The sequence below is a fragment of the Camelus bactrianus genome, chromosome 15 (genome assembly GCF_048773025.1).
Source record: "Camelus bactrianus isolate YW-2024 breed Bactrian camel chromosome 15, ASM4877302v1, whole genome shotgun sequence".
Taxonomy (NCBI): Eukaryota; Metazoa; Chordata; class Mammalia; order Artiodactyla; family Camelidae; genus Camelus; species Camelus bactrianus.
Window position 1 is genome coordinate 41,438,415 of NC_133553.1, and position 27,911 is coordinate 41,466,325.

At 40.0% G+C, this 27,911-nt stretch overlaps 1 protein-coding gene and 1 long non-coding RNA gene across 20 annotated transcripts in view; one reads left to right on the forward strand and one right to left on the reverse strand.

Moving 5' to 3' along the window:
- Positions 1-27,619, forward strand: part of LOC123612043 (uncharacterized) — a 36,754-nt gene extending 9,135 nt beyond the window's left edge. Inside the window, exon 3 of one of the 2 annotated variants that reach the window (XR_012511897.1) lies at positions 299-27,619. This is a non-coding gene — a long non-coding RNA (uncharacterized LOC123612043). The remainder of the gene's footprint in view (positions 1-298) is intronic. The other variant, XR_012511898.1, reaches the window with a different exon arrangement.
- SLC8A1 (solute carrier family 8 member A1) overlaps positions 1-27,911 on the reverse strand; it is a 394,897-nt gene that overhangs the window by 12,590 nt on the left and 354,396 nt on the right. The window lies entirely within an intron of this gene.

Sequence of the window (27,911 nt, forward strand, 5' to 3'; positions counted from 1 at the left end):
AATAGCAGGGTGTCTGGAAACCAGTAGGTGCACAACACATGCTCCCCAGTATTTATATATCAGGAATCTTTGCTCTGGTGATAACAAAGGGAATGTTGACAATTTAGAGTTAATAATAGACCTTATGTAGGACTATGAGAAAATGTGGTTCTGTCCTTGACGTCCAGAAATGGTCGTAGTGAGATGCACAACAACTGTTAACATTTATGTGGCTTTGTAGGTGAGACACTATATATATAGATTCTCTTTTAGTCCACAAAACAGCCCTATAAGTACTATTATTATCCCCATTTTACAGATGAGAAAACTGAAGCCCAGACTAGAAGACAACTGACCCAAGTTACATAGCCAGTAAGACATGAAGCCAGGATTCAGACCAAAGGCTGTGACCGTAGCTGTAGTGCATGTTCTTAACTGAAAGTCCATGGGGTGTTGATCAGGTAACTGACATATTTTAAACTTGAAAATGGAAAAAGGGTCCAAAGAAAATGTACAGAAATCTCACATTCAACTATGATTGTAACTACACACTGTTAAGACAGCTGATCATTTTCAGATATCACTGACTGATAGAGTCAGAAATTTTAAGTTCCTGGCTTCTCCCAGAAGTATATTTACACAGTCTTCCTAAAAAGCTGCTACAAATGGGCTTGAATGAATCTACATTTTAAGAAAAGTTTTTGATACTTTGAATTTTGAGCTATAATTCTATTGCTCTTACAATGAACATTTTAATAATACCAAGTCCATGAGGGTTAAAAAATGGTAAGATTGAGTCAAGCAATATTTTGAAAAGGAAGGGCAGCTCTAGGGCTGAACCAGACAGCTGAATTACTTGTCATTTCCCCAAGCCAGCTGGCTTGTTATTAGATAGATACAACTGAAACTCACTTCTTCCCTCAAAAACAGTCCAGAGCCGCCCTACACAGAACTGTCTCTCCCCAGTTCTCTTCTCCCTCCTTCCCAATCATCTCCCTCTTTCTCTTTTAACCCTCCTCGCATTTGAAGCCTGGTTCTTTCTTCTATGCTTTGTTCTATTTTGGGAACCTCCATCTCCTATCTGAATCTTCTCCAATCCTCTTCCCCTCCTTCTCAAGTCCTGCTTTAGAGATGGGGCACCTGTAAGCTTTACCAGGTCTCACCAGAGCTAGACATAGCTGCGAAGGAAAAAATAAAACAAACCGTCATGCCCATCTCCAGGTAGCCGTAATGAGTCACAGAGGAAGCTGCCTGCCACGTGGCTATATTGCTGTGATCTTCTAAGTCTGTGGATCCAGACAATACACTGAAGACACCAACCTGGTCTTTATTCCACACAGACATTGTCTTTTTGAAGAGGCTGCTTTGTGCACTGTCAGCTCAGGAGAATGTGAAAACTATTAAAAGCAGGCAAACAGAGACAACTCAATTAACAGAAAAGGTCACTGCATACAACTTCAACCCAGCACTGGAGGCAGCTGGTAAAACTTGACAAGAGCTCTAGAAAGTTCTGAGAATTCTCCCATTTCTGATTTCTTCTTGCCTTGACCTGATGTAACATTTCCCCCTATGAATGAAATGGTGCAAAAAGGCCTATGTGTCTGTTAGAAGTCTTAAAAATCCACAAAATCTTTGATAAGCAATTCTATACTTCTGGGAGTTTGGAAGCAATTTTACAAGTGTGAGTTTATGGATGGGGATGGTCAGGGCAGAGTTTTTAATGTTAGAGAAAAATCGGGAACAACTAAACCACCCAATTATCCCTACTTTTTTGTAAAATAAATAAATTGCAGCTTCATGTAACAGCACTGTAAAATTGTTAGAATCGTGACATAGTGGTACACTAACTAGCAAAGAAAAATTGATGATGCACTGCTGAGAGAGAAAACAGGTTATGTAACTATGTCTAGTATGAGTCCATTAAAAAGTGTGGGTAAATATTTGGCATGTCTTTGTATACACATTTTTGTGCACCTTAAGAATACCCAGGATTTTAAAATTTGAAAGACAGGAGATCCAGATGGAGTAAGAGGACATGGAACTCACTGAAAACCAACTGGAAACTGGCAGAGGGGCTCCTGTACAACCAAGGCTGTAAGAAAGACACGTAATCGGGGAGGAAGGGAAGAAGAGTGATTGGTCTGGGACCTGGGCCCCTAGAAGGGGACTCAAGAGGAAAATGGAGATGACAAGAATGGACCTGGAAGTGAGCAGGTCAAGCCACAGACCAGGCGTCCCATTCCTGGGGCCCTATGTGGAGGACACAAGTCCCCTTGACTGGTGGGAGGACTGCAGGTCAGACAAAGGCTGGGGAGGCACGGATGCTGCCTGTGAGGAGTGCGCATGTGCCGACTGGATCCTGAGGCAGGGCAGAGGAGGTCGGCCCGAGTGGCTCCCAGGGTGCCAGTGACTGCCTCGCTGCACTTCCCATTCTGACCTGAGCAGGCACTCTGGGCCCACACTCTCCATGCCATGGTGCACTACTGGACCTGGGCAGCCAGGACCGGGGAAGACTAGACCATAGGACACAGAGGTGACCCATCCCCAGAAGGAGCCCAGATGGGCAGCAGGGCCACTGTTGGTGCTTACTCAGGCAGCACCCCGGAAGCTGCCAAGATTGTTGATGGTGGCCCCTCTGCCATAGCTAACCTCCAAACACACACTGCGGGCCCACGCAGGTCTCTGCCAGACCAGAGTGCTTCTACAGCAGAGTAGCGGGTGGCAAAGGAAGGTGGCAGGGAATGGCTGAGAGAGACGAAGGAGGCTCACACCCCAGGCTGTGTCTGAGCAGAGTAGCAGATGCCTATTCAGGCATCGGACCTCTGTCTATGCACAGGCCCCACATGCTTCAGCACACCCTCTGGGGCAAAGGTCCCAGTGCATGGAGAGGGCAAAACAGACACTAAAGAAGAACACTAAAGGGAACAGAGTCAACTCGAGCTCAATCCTCAAAGCTTCTGCTCCAGCAGCTTGGGATCAGACCCTGCCCCTGACAAGACAATGATGGCCACTGAGCAGTGAGGAAGTCCTGCCTAATACCCAGCACTGGCTCTAGCCCCTCTCTCTCCAGCCCTACCCCCCACCAAGGTGCTAGCTGCCAGCACATGCTGAGGAAAGATGTGACTAGCATCCACGTGACAGCCAGCGCTCTCAACCAAAGGCACTGAGCACATGCAGTCTGTATAGGGACGCTTCCATATAAGAACACCCCTTCAAGACTGCAATAAGGAGCTGTTTCACCTAAATTCATAGAGGCAGAGAAAGTTAGGCAAAGTGAAAAAGGCAGAGGAACTACTCAAAATAGAAAAAACCTGAGAAAACCCCAGAAAATATAATGAAACAAATAAATTGTTTATCAGATAAAAAATTCAAAACTGTTAATAAGAATGCTAACTAAATTAGGGAAAGCAACGGATGAACACAGTGATATCTGTAATAAGGAACTAGAAAATATAAGGCCCAGTCAGAACTCACAAATTGAGTAACATAATGAACACTTAGAAGCGATCTCTGGCATAACTTAATTAAGTATTTCAACGTTCACATTACAGGGGTTCTAGAAGGAGAGGAGGGAAGGGGATAAAAAATGTGTTTGAGGAAATTATGGCTGAAAACCTCCCAAATCTGAAGAAAGATACATATCCAGGTACAGGAAGCACAGAGGGTCATAAATAAGATGAACCCAAATAGCCCCTCACCAAGGCACATCATAATTACGATAAAAAAAGAATTCTAAAGGCAGCAAGAGAAAAAACAGAGTCATATACAAGGGAATCCCCGTAAGGTTATCAGCTGACTTCTCTGCAGAAACTTTGCAGGCTAGAAGGGAGTGGCATGATTAAGTGCTGAAAGAGAAAAATCTGCAACCGAGGATACTTCACCCAGTTAGGTTATCATTTAGAATTGAAGGAGAGAGAAAGAAATTTCCTTATAAGCAAAAGCTAAAAAAGTTCATTAATACTAAACCTACCCTAAAAAAAACGTTGAAGGGTCTTATCTAAATAGAAAAGACTCTATAGGAAAGGAAAAATCCCACTCTATGTAGTAAGGGCTGAGGATCAACCACTTAAATAAACCAGTATGTAGATTAAAAGTCAAAATTACAAAAGCAACTATAACTACAATAAAAAGTTAAGGAATCAGCATGAAGATGTAAAAGTATGACATCAAAACCACAAAATGTGAAGGAGGGGAATAAAAATGCAGGTATCTTAAAATATGTTTGAACTTAAATAACTACCAGTTTAAAAGAAGTACATATAATTACAGGTCAACATATATGAACCCCATGGTGACCATAAATCAAAAACCTACAATAGATATAACAAAAGCCAGAAAGTCATGAACACAAACATACTACTAAAGAAAATCAACCAAAAATAAAACAAAAAGGAGAAAAAAATAAACAGAAGAATTACAAAAGCAACCAGAAAACAAGTAATGAAATGAGAGGAAGTACATACCTATCAATAATTCATTTAAAAGTCAGTGGACTAAGTGCTCCAATCAAAGACATAGATAGATAGGGTGGTTGACTGGACTGAAAAACAGCATGTTTCAGTATGCTCCCTATACGAGATTCACTTCAGGGATAAAGACTTACACAGACTCAAAATGAGCAGATAAAAAAGATATTTCATGCAAACGGAAGTGACAGAGCGGGGGTAACAATACTCATACCAGACAAAATAGGCTTTAAAATAAAGGCTATAACAAAAGACAAGGGCATTATATAATGATAAAAGGATCAGTACAAGATGAGGATATTACACATTAACATATATGCACGAGAAACAGGAGCATCTAAATATGTAAAGCAAACACTAACATACATAAAGGGAGACACTGATAATACAGTAGGAGTAGGGGATTTTAACATCTCACTCACATCAAGGGACAGATCATCCAGACAGAAAATCAGTAAGGCAGAAATGGTCTTAAATGACACAGTAGTCTAGTTGAACTTAGATACCCATAGTACACTACATCCCAAAACAGCAGAATACACATTGTTTTCAAGCGCATATGAATTTTTTTTCCAGAATAGATCACATGCTAGGCAACAAAGCAAGTCTCAACAAAGAGGAAAGAAATTATCTCAAGCAAGTTTTCTGACAGTGGTATGAAACTAGAAATCAACTACAGAAAAGAAAAATAGGGGAAGGGCAAACACATGGAGACTCAACATGCTACTGAAAACCAAAAGGTCAATGGAGAAATCAAAGAGGAAATCAGAGAATACCTCAGGAAGAATGAAAATGGAAACACAACCTTACAAAATCTATGGGATGGATGCAGCAAAAGCTGTCTAAAAGGCAAGTTAATACCAATACAAGCCTTCCTCAAGGAACAAGGAAAATCTCAAACAACATTAGAAGCAAGAACAATCAAAGTTCAAAATCAGCAGAAGAAAGGAAATAAAGATCAGAGAGGAAATAAATAAAATAGAGATGAGAAAAAACAATAGAAAAGATCAATGAAACCAAGAGTTGGTTTTTTTTGAAAAGAGAAACAAGGGTTATAAACCTTTAGCCAGGCTCACCAAGAAGAGAGAGGATCCAAATAAAACAGGAAAGGAAAGAGGAGAAATAACCAACACCACTGAGGTACAAAAAATTGCAAGAATACTATTAAAAAGTTACACGCCAACGAACTGCACAACCTAGAAGAAATGGACTAATATCTAGACACACACAACCTGTCACAACTGAATCAAGAACAGCCTGAACAGACTGACCAATGGTAGTAAACTCAATTTGTTGGGGGGGGGGGAGGAAGACTCCCAGAAAACAAATTCCAGGACTGGATGGCTTCACTTAATTCTACCAAAAGTACATAAAAAAAAAACCCTAATATTTATCCTTCTCAGACTATTCCAAAAAATTGAAGAGGACAGAACACTCCCAAATTTGTTCTATGAGGCCACCATTACCCTGATACCACAACCAGACAAAGACCCTACAAAAAAATTAACAGGCCAGTATCTTTGATGAATACAGATGCAAAAATCATCAACAAATTTTTAGCCAACCAAATCCAACAATACGTAAAAAGGATCATACACCATGATTAAGTTGGATTTATTCCAATGAAACAAAGATGGTTCAACATTCGCAAATCAACCAACATGATGTACCACATTAACAAAAGGAAGGATAAAAATCACATCTAGACATGAGATGATCATCTCAATAGATGCAGAAAAACCATTTGACAAAATATAACATCCATTCATCATAAAAACTCTCAAAGTTGCTACAGATGTTATATCTCAACATAATAAAGACTATTTTTGGCAAAGCCACAGTTAACATCATACTCAGTGCTGAAAAGCTGAAAGCCTTTCCTCTAAATTCAGAAACAAGACAAACATGGTTACTCTAGCCGATTCTATTTAACTTGGTATTCGAAGACCTAGTGACAACAGTTAGACAAGAATGAAAGGCATCCAAATTGCAAAGGAAGAAGTAAAACTGACACTATTTGCAGATGACATGATTATTTAGAAAACCCTAAAGTTTCCACCCAAAGACTATTAGAATTTGTAAGTGAATTCAGCATAGCTACAGGATTCAAGATTAATATACAGAAATCTATTGCTTTTCTATACACTAATAATGAACTATCAGAGAAAGTAAAAAGTACAATCCTGTTTAAAATTCCATCAAGAATAAAATACCTAGAAATAAACTTCACCAAGGAGGTGAAAGACTTATTCTCTGAAAACTACAAAACACTCATGAAGGAAGTTGAAGATGATACAAAGAAATGAAAAGATATCCCGTGTCCTTGGATTAGAAGAATATTGTTAAAATGGCCATACTACCCAAAGCAATCTACAGATTGAATGCAATCCCTATCAAAATACCCATGACATTTTTCACGAAAGTAGAATAATCCTAAAATTCATATGGACCCCCTAAAGACTCCAAATTGCCAAAGTAATCTTGAGAAAAAGAACAAAGGGATAGATACCACCCTCCCAGACCTCAGACTATACTACAGTGTTAGAGTAATCCAAACAGCATGGTACTAGCACAAAAACAAAAACACACATCAATGGAACAGAACAGAGAGCCCAGTAATAAAGTGATGCAACTATGGTCTTTAGTCTACAAAAAAAGAGGCAAGAATATACAATGGGGAGAAGACAGTGTTTTCAATAAGTGGAGTTGGGAAAACTGTACAGCTACATGTAAAACAATGCAATTAGAATATTCTCTAATACCACATACAAAAATAAACTCAAAATGGCAGACCTGAAACCATAAACTCCCAGAAGAGAACATAGGCAGAATATTTCTTGACAGAAGTCATAACAACATTTTTAAAATACGTCTTTCAAAGCAAAAGAAATAAAAGCAAAAATAGACAAATTAGACTTAACTTAAAAGCCTTTGCACAGTAAAGGAAACTATTAACAAAAAGAAAAGACAACCGACAGAATTAGAGAAACTATTTGCAAACGATTAGGACCAATAAGGGGTTAATATCCAACATACACACACAACTCATACAATTCAATTTCAAAAAACAACCCAATCAAAAAATGGGCAGACAATCTGAATAGACATTTTTCCAAAGTTATACAGATGGTTAACAGCCGCATGAAAAGAGGGTCAACAGTGCTAATTATTAGAGAAATGCAAGTAAAACCACAATGAGATATCACCTCAAACCTAGCAGAATAGCCATCATCAGCAAGTCTACAAATAACAAATGCTGGAGAGGGTGTAGAGAAAAGGGAACCCTCCTACACAGTTGGTGGGAATGTAAATTGGTGCAGACACAATGGAAAACAGTATGGGGGTTCCTTAAAAAGCTAAAAATAGAACTACCAGATGATCCAGCAATTCCACTCCTGGCATATATCTGAAGGAAAAGAAAATGCTAAATTGAAAAGATACACACAGTCCAACGTTCACAGCAGCACTATTTACAGTAGCCAAAGACATGGAAGCAACCAAAGTGCTCATCAACGGATAACTGGATACACACATACACACACACTGGAATATTATTCACCCACATAAAAGAATGAAATTCTGCCATTTGCAGAAATGTGGATGGACCTAGAGAACATTACGCTTAGTGAAACAAGTCAGACACAGAAAGACAAATACTGTATGCTATCACTTATATGTGGAATCTAAAAAAATAATACAAATAAGTGTATATGCAAAGCAGAAACAGACTCACAGATACAGAAAACAAATCAGTGGTTACCAATGGGGAGTGGGAAGGGGGAGCAAATTTGGGATATGGGATTAAGCAACACAAACTACCATGTATAAAATAGGTAAGAAACAAGGATATATTGTATAGCACATGGAGTTACAGCTATTATCTTGTAATAACTTTGAATGCAGTATTATCTGAAAAAATACTGACTGTTGTATATGTGAAATTAATATATTATAAATCAGTTATACTTCAATTTTTAAAAATTGGAGGAAAAATTGAAGTAAGATTACTAAAAAATGATGGAAACAAATTCACAATGTTTGTTTTCCTAATATTATTTTCCATGAGCTCTCTGTTCTAAACACACCAGACTACTTAGTGGTTCCTTTCATTCCACATTCTTCGCTTCAAAAATTTATATTCTGTGCACTGTCTCATACCCAGTCTCACATGTCAAAATCTACTCAACCTTCAGGGCCTCAGTTAAAGTGCAGCTCTCCATGGGACTTCCCAGACACCCAACGGAAACAAGAGCGACCCTTTCTGAGCCACGACAGCACACGTCCTGATCTATGTCATTTCCTACTTCCTGGTGCACCTTTATTCACCTCAGCAAACTGCAAGCTCACTAGGGCAGAGACTGCTTTCACCCTACGTATATCCAGCACTCGGTATGATAATCTGGTACATAACTGATTTTTAACAAATAATTGGTTGAAAGAATTACTGGGTAAAAAGACCTGAAGCATGAAATCACTTAGCCAATAGCTATTATAACCCTGGAGCATCCTGCCCAGTGTTTGTCCTCATCACAGGCCACATGGAGGCCTAGAGACTGAGGTCCGAACCAGCTCGTGACCCTCTATCGTGCTTATTAACACACAATATTTCAATTAATGTGAATATATCACTTATCCTTACACAGCTTATAAGAGGTATTCAATCAAAGATATTAAATGACAAAATAATCTATTGTCATGAGAAAAAAGAACGCTATAAAACAATGTAAAGTTCAGTGTATACAGTTAATATGTATAAATATTCATGAAAATATTAACAGTGCTTATCTCTAGGTGGTAAGGTTATGAATAATTTATACTTTCATTTACTCACTGTCCTTACCAAGTTTGGCAAACATGCACCCACTTTTTGATAAAGAGGGAAAAATTGACATGGCCTTGAAAAAGAAGATTCTGACTATGGTGAGTTCAATTTTATTCAATAGTGTGCTTTAACTGAGGAAGAAATAGAGAAACCTCAGTCAACATGCTAGTCTTTGGTTCCACTCTCATCACACATGCCCCTGGCCCTTCAAGAAGGGTACAGTATGGGGGAGGAGTGGTCCAGATGGTGGAGTAGAACGATGCTCTTAGCTCATCCTCTCCCACAAATACTCCAAGAGAGACATCCATGGACGCACCCATTCACTCAGAACACCTGCTGAACTGTGACAGAACATTGCCTTCTTCAAAAGACAAAATTCATCACTAATCTGGTAGGAGAATAAAAGAAGAAGAAAAAGGAAATTAGCGCGGGATATGCACCGCGGGGAGGGAGCAGCAAAGGAGGAATATGGCTCTTACGCTGGGGCTTCCCCTCTCCAACAGAGAGGTCAGCGGGGAAGGAGACGGAACCTCCGAGGCTCGGATCTGCACAGCAGCCCTTGGACGACAGAATTAAGTGAAACAGGCACACAGCGTCCCTGTGACCCCCAGCCCTAGACACGAGTGGGTGGGGGTGGGCCAGGACTGGCTGCCCGGGCCTGGAGGAGGACTGGGGCCGACTGTACACAGGCAGCCTCAGGGCACTGGAGTGTGCTGTGCGCCCTGGCTGGGAGGGTATACAGATCAGAACAGCCTGGGTCCCTAATGAAAGAGAGAAAGAAGGAAAAGCAAGCAAGCAAGCAAGCGAGCACCACTGCTGGTGCACTAGGGGAGGGCGCAGTGCTGCCTGGCCTAGCCTTTGTCTCCACAGACCCGCGCTCCCTGGAGAAGGGAGGCGGGCCTTGGCCCCAGGCACCGTCTTCTCTGGTGCGCAGCCCGCAGGCGGAGGTGGGGTTGAAACCTGAATCTGTACTCAGGGGCTCCCCAACTTCATAGGCAGGACTGAGATTTGTTTACAGCCACAGGCAGAGGGGACTGTTCTGCTCCATGGGTGCCTTTGTGGACATGCCTCTAAGACAAACGAGCAAGGAGCAGAGTTCCGGCACACAGCGGGGGCGGGGGCTGGCACGGCCGTTTCTGTGCGCCTGCCTGCCCTGCGCAGACTCGGCGCTGGGAGCGGCACTGACCCAGTGCACGGCCAGCAGGCCCCTGGAACGAGCAGGTGCAGGTGGCGGGGCGAGTGCTGGAGCAGCGTTTGGCACTGGGGCCTGCGCCGACCTGACAGCGCACCATGATCCAGGTGTGCGGCTCAGAAGTCGGCAGGACTGCACTGGTAGCCCTGAGGGCAGAGAACCTGGAGGACACCAGAGCACTGACATTCCTCCAGCTAAAGCGGGGACAAGGGCAGAGTCAACAAAGAGCACTTAAAGCTCTCCAACCCCACCTACTGCAGCTCAGAAACGGGTCTGGGAGCCTCCATTCCAACAAGAGGGGAACAGACCCGACCCGTCAGGGCTGTGACAACCACAGAACAAAAAGAGGCCCTGCTCAACAACCCGGGCAGGATATGGTCACCACAGCACCAGCCACAACCCCAATCAAAGGGATAACAGCCAACAACACAGAAAAAAGATGTGGCAACCATCCATACTGAAAAGAGACCTCATGACAAAATTATTAGGGGCACACAGTCTACACAGGAACACATCCTTTTTTTTTTAAAAAAAAAAGTCCCTTCAAGACCACAGTAGACAACTGATACTCTATAATCCATAGTGCCAGAGAGATATAAGTAAAATGAAGCAGAGGAACTACTCAATTAAAAGAACAAGAGAAATCCCCTGAAAGAACAATCATTGAAATAGACCTCGCCTAGTCTACTAGATCCTGACTTCAAAAAGGGAGTGATCAAAGCACTGAAGGAACCAAAAGAGACTGAATAGGGACAGAGACTACTTCACAAAGGAAACTGAAACTATAAAGAGGAGCCAATTAAAAACAGAAAACTCAATGGCTGAGATAGAGCCAAGCTAAAAGCAGTCAAAAGAAGACTAGACAACGAAGAGGAACGAGTAAGTGACTTAGAAGGCAGGGTAACAGAAGTCACCCAATCAGAAGGGAAGAATTCAACGACTAAATCCATTCTCTTTGATTTATACTCTTTGTTCCACAATCTGGGGTAAAATGGTAAGACTGAGGCTTGCTTGTCTTCCGTAAGCTCATGGCTTGGGTATGAAGATAAAGCTAAAAGACTGGGCATCTGGATGCACTGGATCAGTTTTGGTACAAGCAATGGGTGGAGAGAAATATAGGTGTCATTTTCCCTTACTTTTTTACTTTTAAATAATTTAAACCTTCCAGTAAAGTTGCAAGTGTTGTACAAAGAAGTATATACGATTCACCTGGGTTCTCCAATTGTTATCATTCTATCACTTTTTATTTTAATATTCTCTCCAGTTTTTTCCTAAACTATATAGCAAACATGCTGTCTCATTACTCATATTTTAGTATGTATTTCCTAAAACCAAGGACACTTTTAATGGATTTAATGGTTTCCCTCAAATCTGTGTGTTGAATCCCGAATCCACAGTGCGACTGCATTTGATAACACAGCCATTTAAGAAGGTGATTAAGATTAAATGAGGTCAAACAGGTGGGACCCCAGTCCAATAGGACTGATTCCTTTACAAGAGGAGGAAGAGATAACAAGAGTGTCCATGCTCATTAAGGAAAGGCCTTGTTCAGGACACTATAAGAAGGTGGATACCTACAAAACAGGAAGAGAAGTCTTACCAGAAATCAACCTGGCTGGCAACTTAATCTTGGACTTCTGACCTCTAGAACTATGAGAAAATAAATTCCTGTTGCTCAAGGCACCCAGTCTGTAATATTTTGTTGTAACACTCCTAGTAGACTAAAACACTCGACTATTACAACACAGCCATTAAAATCAAGACATTATTAGTATTCATACAACACCACCATCTAATCCACAGACCCACTCAAAATTTCCCGTTGTCCCAACAATGTTCTTTATACCAAAAACAAAACAAATAAGCCCAGCACATAAAACAAAAAAGAACTCCTCTTTTCTCCCTTTCATTTCTAGTCCAGGATCTAATTCAGGATCATATATTGATCTACTTGTCATGTGTCTTAGTTACCTTTAATTTGGAACCATTCCTCAATACTTCATTATCTCTTATGATCTTAACATTTTCAGAGTTCTGGTCAGCTATCTCATATAATTTCGCTCGATTTAGGTTCATTTTCTATTTTTGTATGATTAGATTAAGCATATGCACTTCTGGCCAGAATACTAGCTAGAGAAGTGAACCTATGGTCTTTTCAGTGTAACATAAAAAACACCCATGATATTCATTTATTATTAATGATTATGTTAACTTTTATCATTTGACTAAAATGATGTAAGCCAAGTTGCTCCACTTTAAAATTAACTGATATTTCTAATTTATCAATTAATAAGTAATAACCATTTTATGGGGCAAAACTTTGAGACTATGTATAAACCCTGTTTCTTCAGGCATTATCCATTAATTTTAGCATCTCCTGATGATCTTTCCTGAATCAATTAATACAAATAGTGATTTTCTAATCTATCATAGGAAATCTAAGCAAAGAAATGGAGGATATAAAAAAACCAAATAGAAATTAGAGAAGTGAAAAATACATTAACCAATATAAAAGTCACTAGAGAGGCCAATGAGCAGCATTCAGAATTACTCTCACAGGGCAAATATCTGAACTTGAAGACAGAACAGTAAAAATAACCCAATCTGAACAAAAGAGAGAAAATAGACTGAAAAGAAATTAACAGATTCACAGGGACCTGTAGGAAAATAATAAAACATATAACATTTGTATCAGCAGAGTCCCAAAGGAGAAGAGAAAAATGTGGTCATGGAATAGTTTTCAAAGAAATAATGGCTAAAAACATCCCACATTGGCAAAAGATATAAATTTGTAAATACAAAAAGCTAAGTGAACCCCAAACAGAAATTCATACCAAGACACAACAGAAACAAACTTCTGAGAACTAAAGATAAAGGAAAACTCTCAAAAGTAGTAAAAGAGAAAAGATGAACTACTTATAAGGAAGAACAGTAGATATTCCAATTGAAACAATGGAACCTAGAAGGAAGTGTCACGTTTTTAAAGCAGTGAAAAGAAAAAACTATTACTCCAGATTTCTACATCCAACAAAGCTGTCCTTCCAGAATAAAGGTGAAATCAAGACATTCTCAGATGAATGAAAATGAAGAGATTTTTGTTGCCAGTAGACCTGATCTTAAAAATTGCCAAAGGAAGTTCTTCAGGCAAAAGGGAAATGACACCAGAAGGAAACCTGAAATATCAGGAGTGAATAAAGAATAATAAAGGGACTAAAGATGGAATGCCACACAACTAATGTGACATTTCTTCTGATACTAGGACTTAAGAAGCATCACACCTTCTGCTTTCACTCTCTTGGAATCTTAAGGCCTCCAATTTGTGCAGATGTTCAAACTAGTTTACTAGAAGACGAGCGGCCTCCTTGTGGCATGCACAATGATAGACAGCACCCACTTATAGACAAGTGAGTAGGTTATTTTGGGTCTTCCATTTCCAGTTAAGCCATTTAAGTGATCCTAGGCAAGACAAGCAGGAAAATCACCAGGATTTCTAAACCACAGAATTGAGAAATAATTCATCTTTGTTGTTTTAAGCCTGTTTTAAACAATTCTTGAGAAAATAAAGATAAGCCACAGACTATGAAAGTATTTCCAAAACACATATCTGATATAGGACTTATATCGAAAACATATAAAGAATGCTGACAATTCAATAAGAAGCCACTCAGACCAATAAAGAAATGGGGAATATTTTTGTATTAATACTTCAACATAGAAAACACAGAAAATAAATGAATGTCATAGAACATAGAAAACATAGAAAATAAATGAATGTCAATAACAGAAAATAAATGAATGTCAATGAATAGAAACACAGAAAATAAATGAATGTCAATAAATGCATAAAAAGATGGGCAAAATCATTAGTTATCATAGAAATTAATTGCTACTTAGTAATAAGATCAACTATTGACATACACAATAACAGATGAATCTCAAAAACATGCAGAATTAAAGAAGCTAGATACAAAGAGTACATATTATATAATTCCATTTATACAAAATTTGAAAACAGACAAGATTAATATATGATAATGAAAGCCAGACAGTGATTTTTCTCTAGGTGCAAGGCAGTAACTGAGAAAAAAGAGAAGGGACCACTGTTGTTGCAGAAATGCTGTATATCTTAATTAAGGTTGTGGTTACTGGGTGTATACAGTTGTCAGACTAATCAGACTTTAAAATTAACAACTGTGCTTTTTATTAAATGTTAATCACAGCCACAAAAACAGAGAAATGGAAAAAAATAAATGATAAAACAAGTTGTAAATGTTAATATAAATTATGAGCATATACATAATTTCTCAAAATATAAAGTACTCATGAAAACTGAAAAAAAAAAAAAAATAGAAAACTCAATGGCTGAGATAAGAGCTGAGCTAAAGGCAGTTAAAAGCAGACCAGACAATGTAGAGGAACAAATATATGACTTAGAATACAGGTTAACAAAAGTCACCCAATCAGAACAGCAGACAGAAAAGCAAGTAGAAACCAATGAAAACAATATAAAGGATACATGGGATAATATAAAGTGTGCCAATAGTATGCATAATAGGGGTCCCAGAAGAAGAATGAACAAAGGAGACTGAAAAGGTATTTGAAGAAATCATGACTGAAAATTCCCAAACCTAAAGAAGCAATCAGATATCCAAGTACAGGAAGAAAAGAGGGTCCCCAACAAGAAGAACCAAACAGACCTCCACCAAGACATATTAGAATTATGATGGCCAAGGTTAAAGATAAAGAAATGATTCTAAAGGCATCAAGAGAAAAACAAAGATTTAGTTACAAGGCAACCCCCATAAGGCTTTCAGCTAATTTCTCTGCACAATAACTACAGGCCAGAAGGGAGTGGCAAGATAAATTCAAAGTTCTGAATGAGAAAAAGCTGCAACCTAGGATACTTTATCCAGCAAGGCTATCCTTTAGAATAGAAGGAGAAAGAAAGAATTTCACAGAGGGACAAGCAAAAACTCAAAGAATTCAGCAATACTAAACCAATGCTAAAAGAAATAGTGAAAGGCTTACTCTAAATAGTAAAGAAGCAGGATGCTATAGAAAGGAGAACACCATAATTGGAAAGGCGCTAACTATAACGAGTTGGAACAGAATAAACATGTAGATGTGAAAGAGAACATCAAAATCATTAAAGATGGGAGAAGGGAGCAAAAAAATACAATTTTTTTTCTTTTTTTCATTCATTTTAGGATGTATGTGAGTTTATGACTATCAATTTAAAGCAAACAGATATACTAATGGGTTAATACACTTGAAAAACAGGGTAACCACAAGTCCAAAGCATACAATAGTCACAAAACCCAGAAAGAAACCAAGATAATGCAGAAGAAAACTGTCAAACCACAAAAAGAAAAAAGAACAAAGAGGAAATACCAAATCAACTGTAAAACTAAGTTCAAAACGACAATAAACACACATCTATCAATAATTACCATAAATGTCAATGGACTAACATGCTCCAATCAAAAGACATAGAGTGGCAGCTTGGATAATAAAGCAAGAATCTACATTATGCTGCATACAAGAAACCCACTTTAGGGAGCCAGGACACACACAGACTGAAAGTGAGAGGATGGAAAAAGATATTTCATGCAAATAGAAATGACAAGAAAGCAGGAGTAGCAATGCTAATTTCAGACAAAATAGACTTTAAAACAAAGGCCATAAAGAAAGATAAAGGACATTATATAATGATTAAAGGAGCAATACAAGATGAGGATATTACACTCATTAACATATATGCAGATCTTCCAGGCAGAAAATCAGTAAGGCAATGGAGAAACTAAATGACACAGTAACAGTTAGACTTGATTGATATTTTTAGGACAATATAGCCCCCCAAAACAGAATATACATTCTTTTCAAGTGTGCATGGAACATTATCTAGGATAGATTATGTACTCAGGCACAAAAGAAGCCTCAACAAATTTAAGAGGACAGAAATTATTTCAAGCATCTTTTCTGACCACAATGGCATGGAACTAGAAATTAACCACAGAAAAACAAATGAGAATAAAACGACAGCATGGAGATTAAACCACATGCTACTAAAAAACCAATGGGTCAATGATGAAAGAGAAGAAATTAAAAACACTGAGACAAATGACAATGAAAACACAACCACACAAAATCTATGGGATGCAGCAAAAGCAGTCCTATAAAGGACGTTCATAGCGACACAGGCCAAAAACGAAGAATGATCTCAAGTAAAAAACCTAACCTATAACCTAAAAGAATTAAAGAAACACAAACAAAACCTAAAGTCAGCAGAAGGAAGGAAATAATAAAGGTCAGGGAAGAGATAAATAAGCTAGAGATACAAAATAATAGAAAAACAATCAATCAAACCAAGAGCTGGTTTTTTTGAAATAGTAAACAAAATTGACAAACCTCTGGCCAGGCTAAGAAGAAAAGAAAGGACACAAACAAAATAAGAAAGGAAAATGGAGAAAGTACAACCAATACCACAGAAATATTAAAAAAAAAATACAAACCTTTAAGAGAATACTATGAATGACTATAAGGAAACAAATTGGACAACCTAGAAGAAATGGACAGGTTTCTGGAAACATACAGTCCACCAAGACTGAATTAAGAAAAACAGACCACTTGAACAGACCGATCCTAGAAATGAAATAGAATTAGCAATAAAAAACCTCCCTGCAAACAAAAGTCCAGGACCAGATGGCTTCACTGGGGAATTTTACTGAACACACAAAGAAGAACTAACTCATGCTGGTCCTTCTCAAACTCTTCTGAAAAACTGAAAAGGAGGGAGTACTTCCAAACTCATTCTATGAAGCCACCATCACCCTGATACCAAAACCAGACAAAGACACTACCAGAAAAAATTACAGGCCAATATCACTGATACTGATAATCCTCAAGAAAATATTAGCAAACAGAATGCAACAGCACATAAAAAGGATCATACACCATGACCAGTAGGATTCATCCCAGGGACACAAGGATGGTTCAACATATGCAAATCAATCAATGTGACACACCACATCCACAAAAGAAAGGACAAAAACACATGATCATCTCAACAGATGCAGAAAAAGCATTTGATAAAGTTCAACACCCATTTATGATAAAACTTCTTACCAAAGTGGGTATAGAGGGAACATATCTCAACATAATAAAAGCTATTTATGACAAACCCACAGCCAGCATAATATTCAACGGTGAAAAACTTAAAATCTGGAATAAGACAAGGATGCCCACTCTCACCACCTCTATTCAACACAGTCTCAGATGTCCAAGGCATAGCATCAGACAATAAAAAGAGATAAAAGGGATCCAAATTGGAAGAGAAGAGGTAAAATTGTCACTATATGCAGATGACATGATATTATATACAGAAAATCCTAAAAGCCCCACACAAAAATTACTAGAGCTAATAAAAGAATTTGGTAAGGTAGCAGGATACAAGGTTAACATACAAATATCAGTTGCATTTCTTTACACTAACAATGAATTGGCAGGAAAAGGAAGTAAAGAAACAATCCCCTTTAAAATCACATCCAAAACAATATACTCAGGAATAAATCTGACCAAGGAGGTGAAAGACTTATACATGGAGAACTACAAAAATTTAATTAAGGAAATTAAAGATGACTTAAAGAAATGGAAAGGTATCCCATGCTTTTGGATTGGAAGAATCAGTATCATTAAAATGGCCATACTGCCCAAGGCAATCTACAGATTTAATATAATCCCTATCAAATTATCCAGGGCATTTTTCACAGAACTAGACCAAACAATCCTAAAATTTATATGGACTCACAAAAGACCCAGAATTGCTAAAGCAATATTGAAGAAAAAGAATGAAGCTGGAGGAATAACCCACCCAGACTTCAGACAATACTGCAGAGCTACTGTAATCAAAACTGCATGGCATTGGTACAAAAACAGACATATGGACCAATGGCACAGAATACAGAGCCCAGGAATAAACCCACAGACCTATGGTCAATTAATCTTTGACAAAGGAGGCAAGAATATACAATGGAGAAAAGACAGTCTCTTCAGCAAGTGGTGTTGGGAAAGCTGGATAGCAGCATGTAAATCAGTGAAGTTAGAACACAGCTTCACTCCATACACAAAAATAAACTCAAAATGGCTTAAAGACTTAAATATAAGACAAGACACAATAAATCTCCTAGAAGAAAACATAAGGAAAACATTCTCTGATACAAATCTTAGCAATTTTCTCCTAGGGCAGTCTACCTCAGCAATAGAAATAAGAGCAAAAATAAACAAATGGGACCTAATTAAACTTATAAGCTTTTTCACAGCAAAGGAAACCATAAGCAAAACAAAATGACAATGGAATGGGAGAAAATATTTGCAAATAATGTGACTGACAAAGACTTACTTTCCAGAATATATAAATAGCTTATACAGCTTATGAACAAAAAACCAAACCCAATCCAAAAATGGGCAGAAGCCCTAAACAAGCAATTCTCCAGTGAAGACATACAGATGGCCAATAGGCACATGAAAAAAATGCTCAGTATCACTAATTATTAGAGAAATGCAAATTGAAACTACCATGAGGTTATCACCTCACACCAGTCAGAATGGCCATCATTCAAAAGTCTATGAACAATAAATGCTGAAGAGGGTGTGGAGAAAAGGGAACCTTCCTACACTGTTGGTAGAAATGCAGTTAGGTGCAGTCATTATGGAAAACAGTATAGAGATTCCTCAAAACATTAAAAATAGACCTACCATATGATCCCGCAATCCTACTTCTGGGTATATATCCATAGGGAACTCTAATTTGAAAAGATACATGCATCCCAATGTTCATAGCAGCACTATATACAATAGCCAAGACAATGTCCATCGACAGATGACTGGATAAAGAAGATGTGGTATATTTATACAATGGAATACTATTCAGTCATAAAGAGTAACATAATGCCATTTGTAGCAACATGGATGGACCTAGGTATCGTCATTCTAAGCGAAATAAGCCAGAAAGAGAAAGAAAAATACCATATAATATCACTCATATGTGGAATCTTAAAAAAAAAAAATAAAAGAAAAAAAAGGACACTATGAACTCATCTACAAAATAGGAACAGATTCAGAGTAAACAATATTATGGGTACCAGGGAAAGAGGGTGGGAAGGGATAAATTCGGAGTTTGAGATTTATGAATGTTAGCTACTATATATTTAAATAGGTTTAAAAAGTTTCTTTTATATAGCACAGGGAACTATGTTCAGTATCTTGTAATAACCTTTAATGAAAAATATGAAAATGAATGTATATATATGCACGACTGGCACATTGTGCTGTACACCAGAAATTGACACATTGTAACTCACTGTACTTTAATTTAAAAAATAAAATAAAAATTAAAAAAATAAACAGAAAAAAAGAAGGGCACAGTATGGAGGATAAAATAATTTCCCTGTGTGCAGAAAGCAAATTTCAGATACTTGAGCACCTCTTTGTTTGGAAACTCTAAAATGACAAAGAAAAATAAATGTAACATACTAAAATAAATATACAAATAAAATATGAAAGACAGATACAAGATTGCAAATGGATGTTGGGATTGTATGGTTCCTTTTTTACTTATTAATATTTCCTATTATATTTATGAAGAATGTATTATTTATGTTATTAAAAGGCTCCTAAATATACATTAAAACATAGTCTCATTTAAATAATAGGGCCTGTCTGGGAAGAGAGGGTTGATTTTCAGCCTTTTCTGGTCCTTCCAGTTGTCAGGGGATGGTAGTCAGGTCCTTAGGTGGAAGGCATCATACATACATGCTACACACCAAGTAAGTGCATTTCAAAGGGTGAGGAGGGGGTGGAAGAGATGAAGAAAATATTTCCTAGAGTCCAGAGTCAGGAAGGAGAGGCCATAAAGCGGAACAAGAATCCTAAGAAAACAAACAAACGCACTGTAGAAGTTTTCCCAGGGCTGGCTGTGAGGGGAAGAAATGTGTGTGTCTTGGTTTCCTGCCAGCCATGCCTGTCCAGCAAGGCAGGTCTACAGAGCAAGACCAAAATCCTCTCTTAATTTTGTATTTTGTGTTACAGCAACTTATTTACCAACAGTATATTTTATTGACTTTGACTCGCAGAACTGCTTTGCATATTCACTCGACCTTACAACTACTTTTTACAAGCTTGATAAGAGACTCGTGCCTTGAGATGCCTGGGAAGGGATGGCATGCCCATCATTTGGACGTTACTAGAGATATGGTTTCTAATGCGAAGATCAGAGAGTAAGGGGTAGGGCTGCATCCAAGCTGCTGAGACTACGTGATGAGGCTGAGCTCTAATGTCAAGTTTTTCCTTGGCTCTCTCCCAGGCACCTAGGACAGCTCTTAGTATTTGATAAATATCTTTGATAATCAGCTCTTACTTTTACAGCATCTTACAGTTTCTAGAGCACTGCCACTGGTGTTACACTCTTTGCTCTTCCTGACAGTTCTGAGGTGTCGGGGTGGCTGGGAACAGGACCATCAGCGCCAGTTTTTCAGGGGAGGAAACTAAAGCTCTGAAGGGTGGGTGGAACGTGAGTGCAGGAGGTGGGATTAGAATCCGCATTCTCTGACGCCTGGTGCCCAGGCCTTCCTGCTGTAAGCTCACGTCTAGGATCCTTGGTCACATCCTGTTCTTGCCAGATATTACCCCATGCTCTGAACCTAACACATCCAGATTGCCAAACTGTACCAGACCTGCTGTGGATATCAAAGAAATAATTAGACAAATGTACTTTTTAAACCATGATACTGTGCAAATGTAGTCTCTCTTTCGTGCTAAATGTAAATGCTCTGCCCTCGTGACAGCATCATGAATCAGTGATGCTTTGGTGTGGATCAGTGGTTGGATATTCCAACGTTGTGACTAACCCAGAATCTTTAGATTGGGAGGACAAAGGGCATTAGGGAGAGACACCCAGGGCACCGAGGTACTGTCTGGTAAGAACAGACAGAGTACAAGCTGCCAGAGAGAGAAGTGAAACACCAGATCATTCAGAGGCACTGTATGAAGTGGGGAGTCCAAGGAAAAAACACTTCTCCTAGTTTCTCGGACTAGAACTGCCTGGTAAGTCCGCACGGGGAGAGTCAGAGGTTTAGGTGATCAGGTGATTCATCACCCGTTAGTGGTACAGGGGGCCACAGCACCCTACTAAAGTCCCACCTGCATATACACACTCTCTCTCGATTCCGTGATCCTGTTTTTTTTTTCTTCTCAATATTCATCCTCACCACGATCTGAATGTTATATTTTTGTTAAGTATCTGGCTTCAAGGGAGTCAACAGCAGCTGCCTTTTTTATCCCTCTGACTCCACCGTGTAGAACAGGGCCAAACACTTAGTAGGTGCCCACTAAACATTTGTAGAAGAAATGAATGAAAACGAATGCAGAATGGCCCTGAAGCCTATGCCTTGCCACTGTATCATCTTGCTGCCTTTTAATTTTTAAAAGCGGGTGCGAATATCTTTTCATGTCTAGTGAATGGTGGAGAGGGAAGACCACTGGAACGTTTGATGATCAAGAGTGCTGCACTGCCTCAGGGACTCAGTTCAGGATACTTAGGCAGCCGGTGGCATCACCTGCCAGAACATAGTTTTTTATTTTGATTACTACTTGTCGCTAATATCCCACCGTATACTCAGCTCAAGTGTAGAAGCTGGAGAAGACTGGGCTTCACTCTTACTCTCAGGACCAAAATCACTCTGCATAGCAGAAGCCTTGGGCTGATGCCACCCTCCTCTGAGCAGCCTGAACTGCCAGCCTTTTTGACAAGGGGGTTAATTTAGGGGTGTGTTGGTTTGCCGTATTTCAACCATCTGAAGTATCACCATTTGTGGAATCTTTCAGAAAAGGACATTTCCCCCAATCCTCGTGCACATTTGTGGTTTTGTTTTGCAACTAACTCAGGAATGAGCAGGGATCATTAGTCCTCTGCTGACCCCATTTGCAGACCCCGGTGGGGATTATTTTAGTTAAGAACTACAGCCAGTCCTGCTTGTTATCTCAACCCAGAGTTTTTACAGGGCTAACCTAATAATAGCTTGAGATTTATGGAGGACCATGCCAAAAAGCCCCCTGGGCTTCAGAGGGCGGGGGAGTCGGAGAGGAGGAACAATACATAATTCCCTGATTGTAAGTAACAGAGCTAAAATAAGCCATTTTCTCCTTGTGCACAAAAGACTGGATTTATAGGTGCTGAGCTGAACAAAGGTTATCACATATGGTCACCAACAGATTAGGCATTTCTAGATCATGTGGCTGAACCATATAAAGCATCTTATGGATTTAAATCCCTTTCTGGAAGAAACTGGAGGACAACCAGTAATACACAGCTTACGTTTCCTTCCTGGGACAAGGCGGGAGACAAGGACCGGGTGCTGAGCCACCGCAGTGGCGCTCCAGCGGGCGTCAAGCATCCATGCCCAGCGCTGTGACTTCGTGGCTGTAACACGCGCTACCCCCTACAGATACTGAAATTCTTTCCCAGTCACGTTGTACGACTTGCCTTTTAAATTGCCTTAGCCTTCTCTTCTAAAAATACCAAAGGGCCTTAAATTCAGTTTTGTTGCTCATGAGGTACCCATGGCATGGCAATTCAGTTACTTTTTTTTTTTTTCAATAGCCCAGTTTTTTTAAGTTTAGTGACAACGTGTCATTCTTTGTGCAGGGAGATCATGCACCTGTCTCTGTTCTAAAAGGCTTGGTCTCTACTCCTGACCATTTCCACGGATTTGAATTGATCTGAGGGGCCAACAAGGTGACACCGAAGGCCACGGATGAGAATAAGCAGCTCAAAGTTGCCTCCTTAGCACCATGTTGTGATCAACTGACTGAAGGTCATTTAGTTATTTTTACTTATTTTTATATCATTAAACATGGGGATGTGACCCCAAGATTCATAAGGCTAATTCTAAATATCACTGTGTGATATTCTCTCCTAGCAATTCCTACCGTATGAGCCAAGGCTCCTGCTGGTGGGAGGGGAGGGGGATTGTTTCAAAAGGTGCACAAATCCACACACGCACCAAAGAGGACCAAAGTATCTCACGCTTGCAGCTTGCAAATGTCTGCGGAAATTTTGTGATGAATAAAATAAAATGTTACAATCTCACAGAATCCATGGTAGATCACTAACATTATGTATAAACTAAAGTAAATTAATATCATGCAGAAAATCTGTGGCGTTTTCACCAATAAAAATTGGTCCTTGTTAAATACTGAGCAAAGACAACTCTGTTGAGTCAGAAAGTGCATTAGCGGGTGTCTGGGGCTGGAGGTGGGGATGAGGATTACCTGTGTGTGGGCACGAGGGAGCTTACTGGGGTGATGGGACACTGTAGATCTGAATCAGGGTAATGGCTGCACAATACAGTAAATTTACCAAAAAAAAAAAAAAAAAAAAACCCAAACCCCCCAAAATCACTGAATTTTACACTTCAAGTGGGTGAAGGTTATGGTATCTAAATTATGTCTCAATAAAGTTGCTTTAAAATGCAGGCTGAGGCCTGAATTTGAAAGAAAAAAAACCCCAACAGTGGCCCTTGAGGTTCTCATTTTCATGACCATAAATTCACATGTGCAATGGGAGAGACTAAAGTCATTCCCTGTGTATCATTTACTTGTCACTCATCGGAGACCCACACTTCTGTTAATCCTCACGGAGGAAAAAGGATTAACACACTTCCCCTGCACTCAATGCTCACTCCCTTTGGTGTCCTCCTTGAGAGGGAGAAGAGGACGTTTACGTTCACAACACAGGTCCACGGTACCAACCCTCCAAACACGAAACACACACGCACACACACCCCTATAGAGCAAGCTTCTGCCAAGTGTCCTTGCTTGGGCTGACCTAGAGATCATAAGAAGACCAGGGTGGCATATTTGCAGCTCCTTCTCTTCTGAGATGACTTTTGCAGGACTGAGTGAAGGTGGCTGGCGGGGGATTGGGGCACCAATTCTCCAACTGCCGAGTTTCGGATGAGGCATGGCACACGCCGAGTAGCCCTGCTCCCTGGTCCCCATCCTGGTAAGGAACATCGTTGTTCTCATCCCAGTCCCCGCCCAGCCCTGTGCTCACTGCCAGGTGCCCATGCAGTGCTGCCCTTTGAGAAAAACAGGATTGCAATCGCCAACCATGAAACTTAAAAAGGACTGAGTATGAACTCTTCTCTTGAGCAGAGAGAATAAAGGATGCCAAAAAAAAAAAAAATTGAATGGAGCTTTCCTGGGTTTGTACAAAATGCTTCTGGGCCTGCTGCATACCGTCTACTCCCCAGTGTTTTTTAAGTTTAGGAGAATAGGCCATTCTTGGGCCATTTATGGTGCAAATCTTGTGAAATCTGTGTCTGGCCTTCCTTCATTTTGCTCTGTCCTTATAAATTTTTGCTTTTGTGTGTTTCCTTCAACTCTAATGACGTCACCCATTTGTGGGAAAGTGCACTGGGAAGTACGGAGCGTTTTACCCCCAGACAGCTTCTCACTGGCCTGAGGTTAAGATAAAGTTCCATGGAAAGACATTTGAGCAATTAGGGTGGCCTGGGGCTGCTCCTCTGGCCATGTCCCTGGGTGGCTCTGCCTCTTGGCCGACCTACAGACCGGAGGGCCCATTTTCAGCAGTCCTGACTTTTCCTAGCGGCAAAGAAACTGCTTATTAGCATATTTGAAGGCCAAATATACCTGGCCTTTAGGGTCCTCTTGGGAGAGGTGACACCACAGCATGGGGAAATCTTGGCTCAGGGAAAAGTCATTCAGTTTTCATTTCCATGTAGGCCAATGTGAAATGTTAATCATCCCATTTAATACACACACATTGGAGCTCTGGCACTTCCTTCTCAATCTGTGCCGAGCTGAAAATGCATGTCTGGAGGATAAAGCTCAGAGAGAGTCAGTGAAATTGCAGGAAACAGGGACGCATTTGGGGATGTCCACCTCACCGGAATCCTTAATAGAAGATAATAAAAACAGGCTGACAATTTTGACTTCCTATTTTTTCAGTTGCGGCAACATCACGGAGCTGAACACTACGAGAGAGCTAAGCTCATTTCTCAGGACATTAAAGTAGAAGAACAAGGAAAAAAAAGAGATGGAACATTTTTGTTGCGTCAACTCCATGCATGGCCCTGCACTGGGTACTTTATAAACGTGTTCTCATGTAATCCTCAACCCTGTGAAGTTGAGCTCCAAGGCCCCATTATTCAGGTTAAGAAACTAAAGCAGAGAGAAATTAAGCAATTTGCCTCTGAGGGTGTCATACCTGCAGGAAGCGGGGGTGGGTGGGTTTGAATTCAGGTCTGTCTGAATCTAAGTTCACGTTCGTTTATCCTCTGGTGATGCATATTCAGTAACACGGCACTGAGATGATTTTGTGTAATCTTTCTGAGATTGAGACTGTTAACAAGGTCGTCTGGGAGCCTAGCCATGCAAACCCCACATCTATGGGTGAAGTTGGAGGGAAGGAGAAGAAATGACTGCATCAATCAGATGCCCACCACTCCAGGTGGCTCAGATGACTGGGGGAATTCAGACGACTGGGGACAATTTCCCTTGGGAACAGCCTTGTTTTGGGTGGGGTGTTGCTGCGTTCCCTTCCGACTCCATCTCTTCGGCTAAGTCGGGGGCAGACCGAGTGTTATTACAGACAGATGCTTTGGACAGTAACCTCTAGTGAGCCCACTCTGGGGGTTCCAATTTCTGTCGAAGACTGGGGTTTGATTTTCAAAGTTGCTGGTCAGTCTTTGGAGGACGTGACTGCTGAGAGCATCCCCAGTATGCTCTTCCTGGGCCCCACTGACCCCAGAGCCTGAGCAGCCACCTATCACAGGATCTTTGGTCCAGGCCCTGAATGACCTCATCTCCCTCGTGGTCACGTCCATCAGCAGCACATGGCTGTGCTGGTGAAGATTATCTTGGCATGCTGTTCTTTGCCAGCTAGGTCAGAGCTGAACATGTTTAAAGGAGTCTCCAGGTGGCTTAGTATTTAAATTTTTACATGTAGGAATTATTAAAAATCTACTAGTACAGAATTAAGTCTTTATTCATTTCTGAGGGTTTTTGAGGCACGGCCTCTACTAGGTGTTTGATGTCAAAGGGGAAGATGACAATGTGTGACCTCAAGGAACTTGAATATAATCTACTGTTACATGCTTTAAAAATGGAAAACACTAAAATTAAGGCAAAAAGAAAAATGAGTAATTTCCAAAAAAATTGTAAGCTCTATGGGAAAGAGCGTACGCAATGCTTACTTTGAAAATAAATCCGAAGTAGAATGATAGAGTAGTTACATACCAGATACCAAACACCATGATTTACCATTGATACAAACTTCGACTAAATAACAGGCAAGTCATTTCTCTCTAAGCCTTAATCTTCTCATGTAACAGGCTACTGGTGCTCACGCTCCTAAAACGGCCTTCAGACAGGGCCACCACCCCATTCAGCCATGGGCGTCGTATCCCACGTGTCTCCCGGGTGTCCTTTAGATGGTGGTGACCCCTGGGAATTGCACCGCATGAGCCGTGCCACCATCTAAGCTACTTTAGGGCCCACTGAGAAATAAAGCGGTGGGCCGTAGCACACCGTGCTTGTTACTCAGATATACTATAGGCTGTCTTAGTTTCCAAAGGTGTCAGAAGTTAGGAAATTAAAAACTGCAAGATACAAACCATCGATAGCTTTGTTGTTGTTGTTACAAAAACAGGTATGTATTGTAGCACAGCACCCAACAGGTAGAAAAATCTCATTTCCAGGAGATGGGTCTAAGGGACAAAAAAACCCTAGGGAGGAGGCAAAAATCCCTTCACACCACTTACTGACATAACCTACAGAAGGTAATATATGTTGATGCCTAGCACACAGCAGAACTAAGTGATCAATCTGAAAAATCTCCTTCTCTGGTGAGACTTTTCATTCTCATTTTCTGATGGTTTCTATTCCTTTTGACATTTTGAGAGTTGATCTCAGTGTAAATGATGATAATGATTTCCTGCATTTTATATCAGTTTTCAGTTGACAAAGTGCTCTGAAATCCACATTACTTAATCCTCTCCTCAGCTTTTTAACTTGCCATGGACAATTATACCTAACTTACAGGCAAGGAAACCGAGGCTGAGCCAAGAAGTTGATTCCAGCCATACAGTGAATAATGGTTAGAAGGTCTGCTTCCTGAATTCCGTTCTGATGCTCTTGTCCCTGTACCCCCTTGGTGCGTAGTCATTAATGCTGCACTTGGAGAGCAAAGTGAGCAGCCAGCATAGGTAGTTTGGTATCAAATGTTTCCTATGCTATCCAGAAGTCCAGAAGGGATACAACTTAAAAATGACATACAATCTAAGATTTTTTTTTAAAGTTTCTATATACAAAATAGGGAGAAAAACTAAATTGCCTATTTCCTTCCCTTCATGCCTTAAAGTCTCCAGGTAAA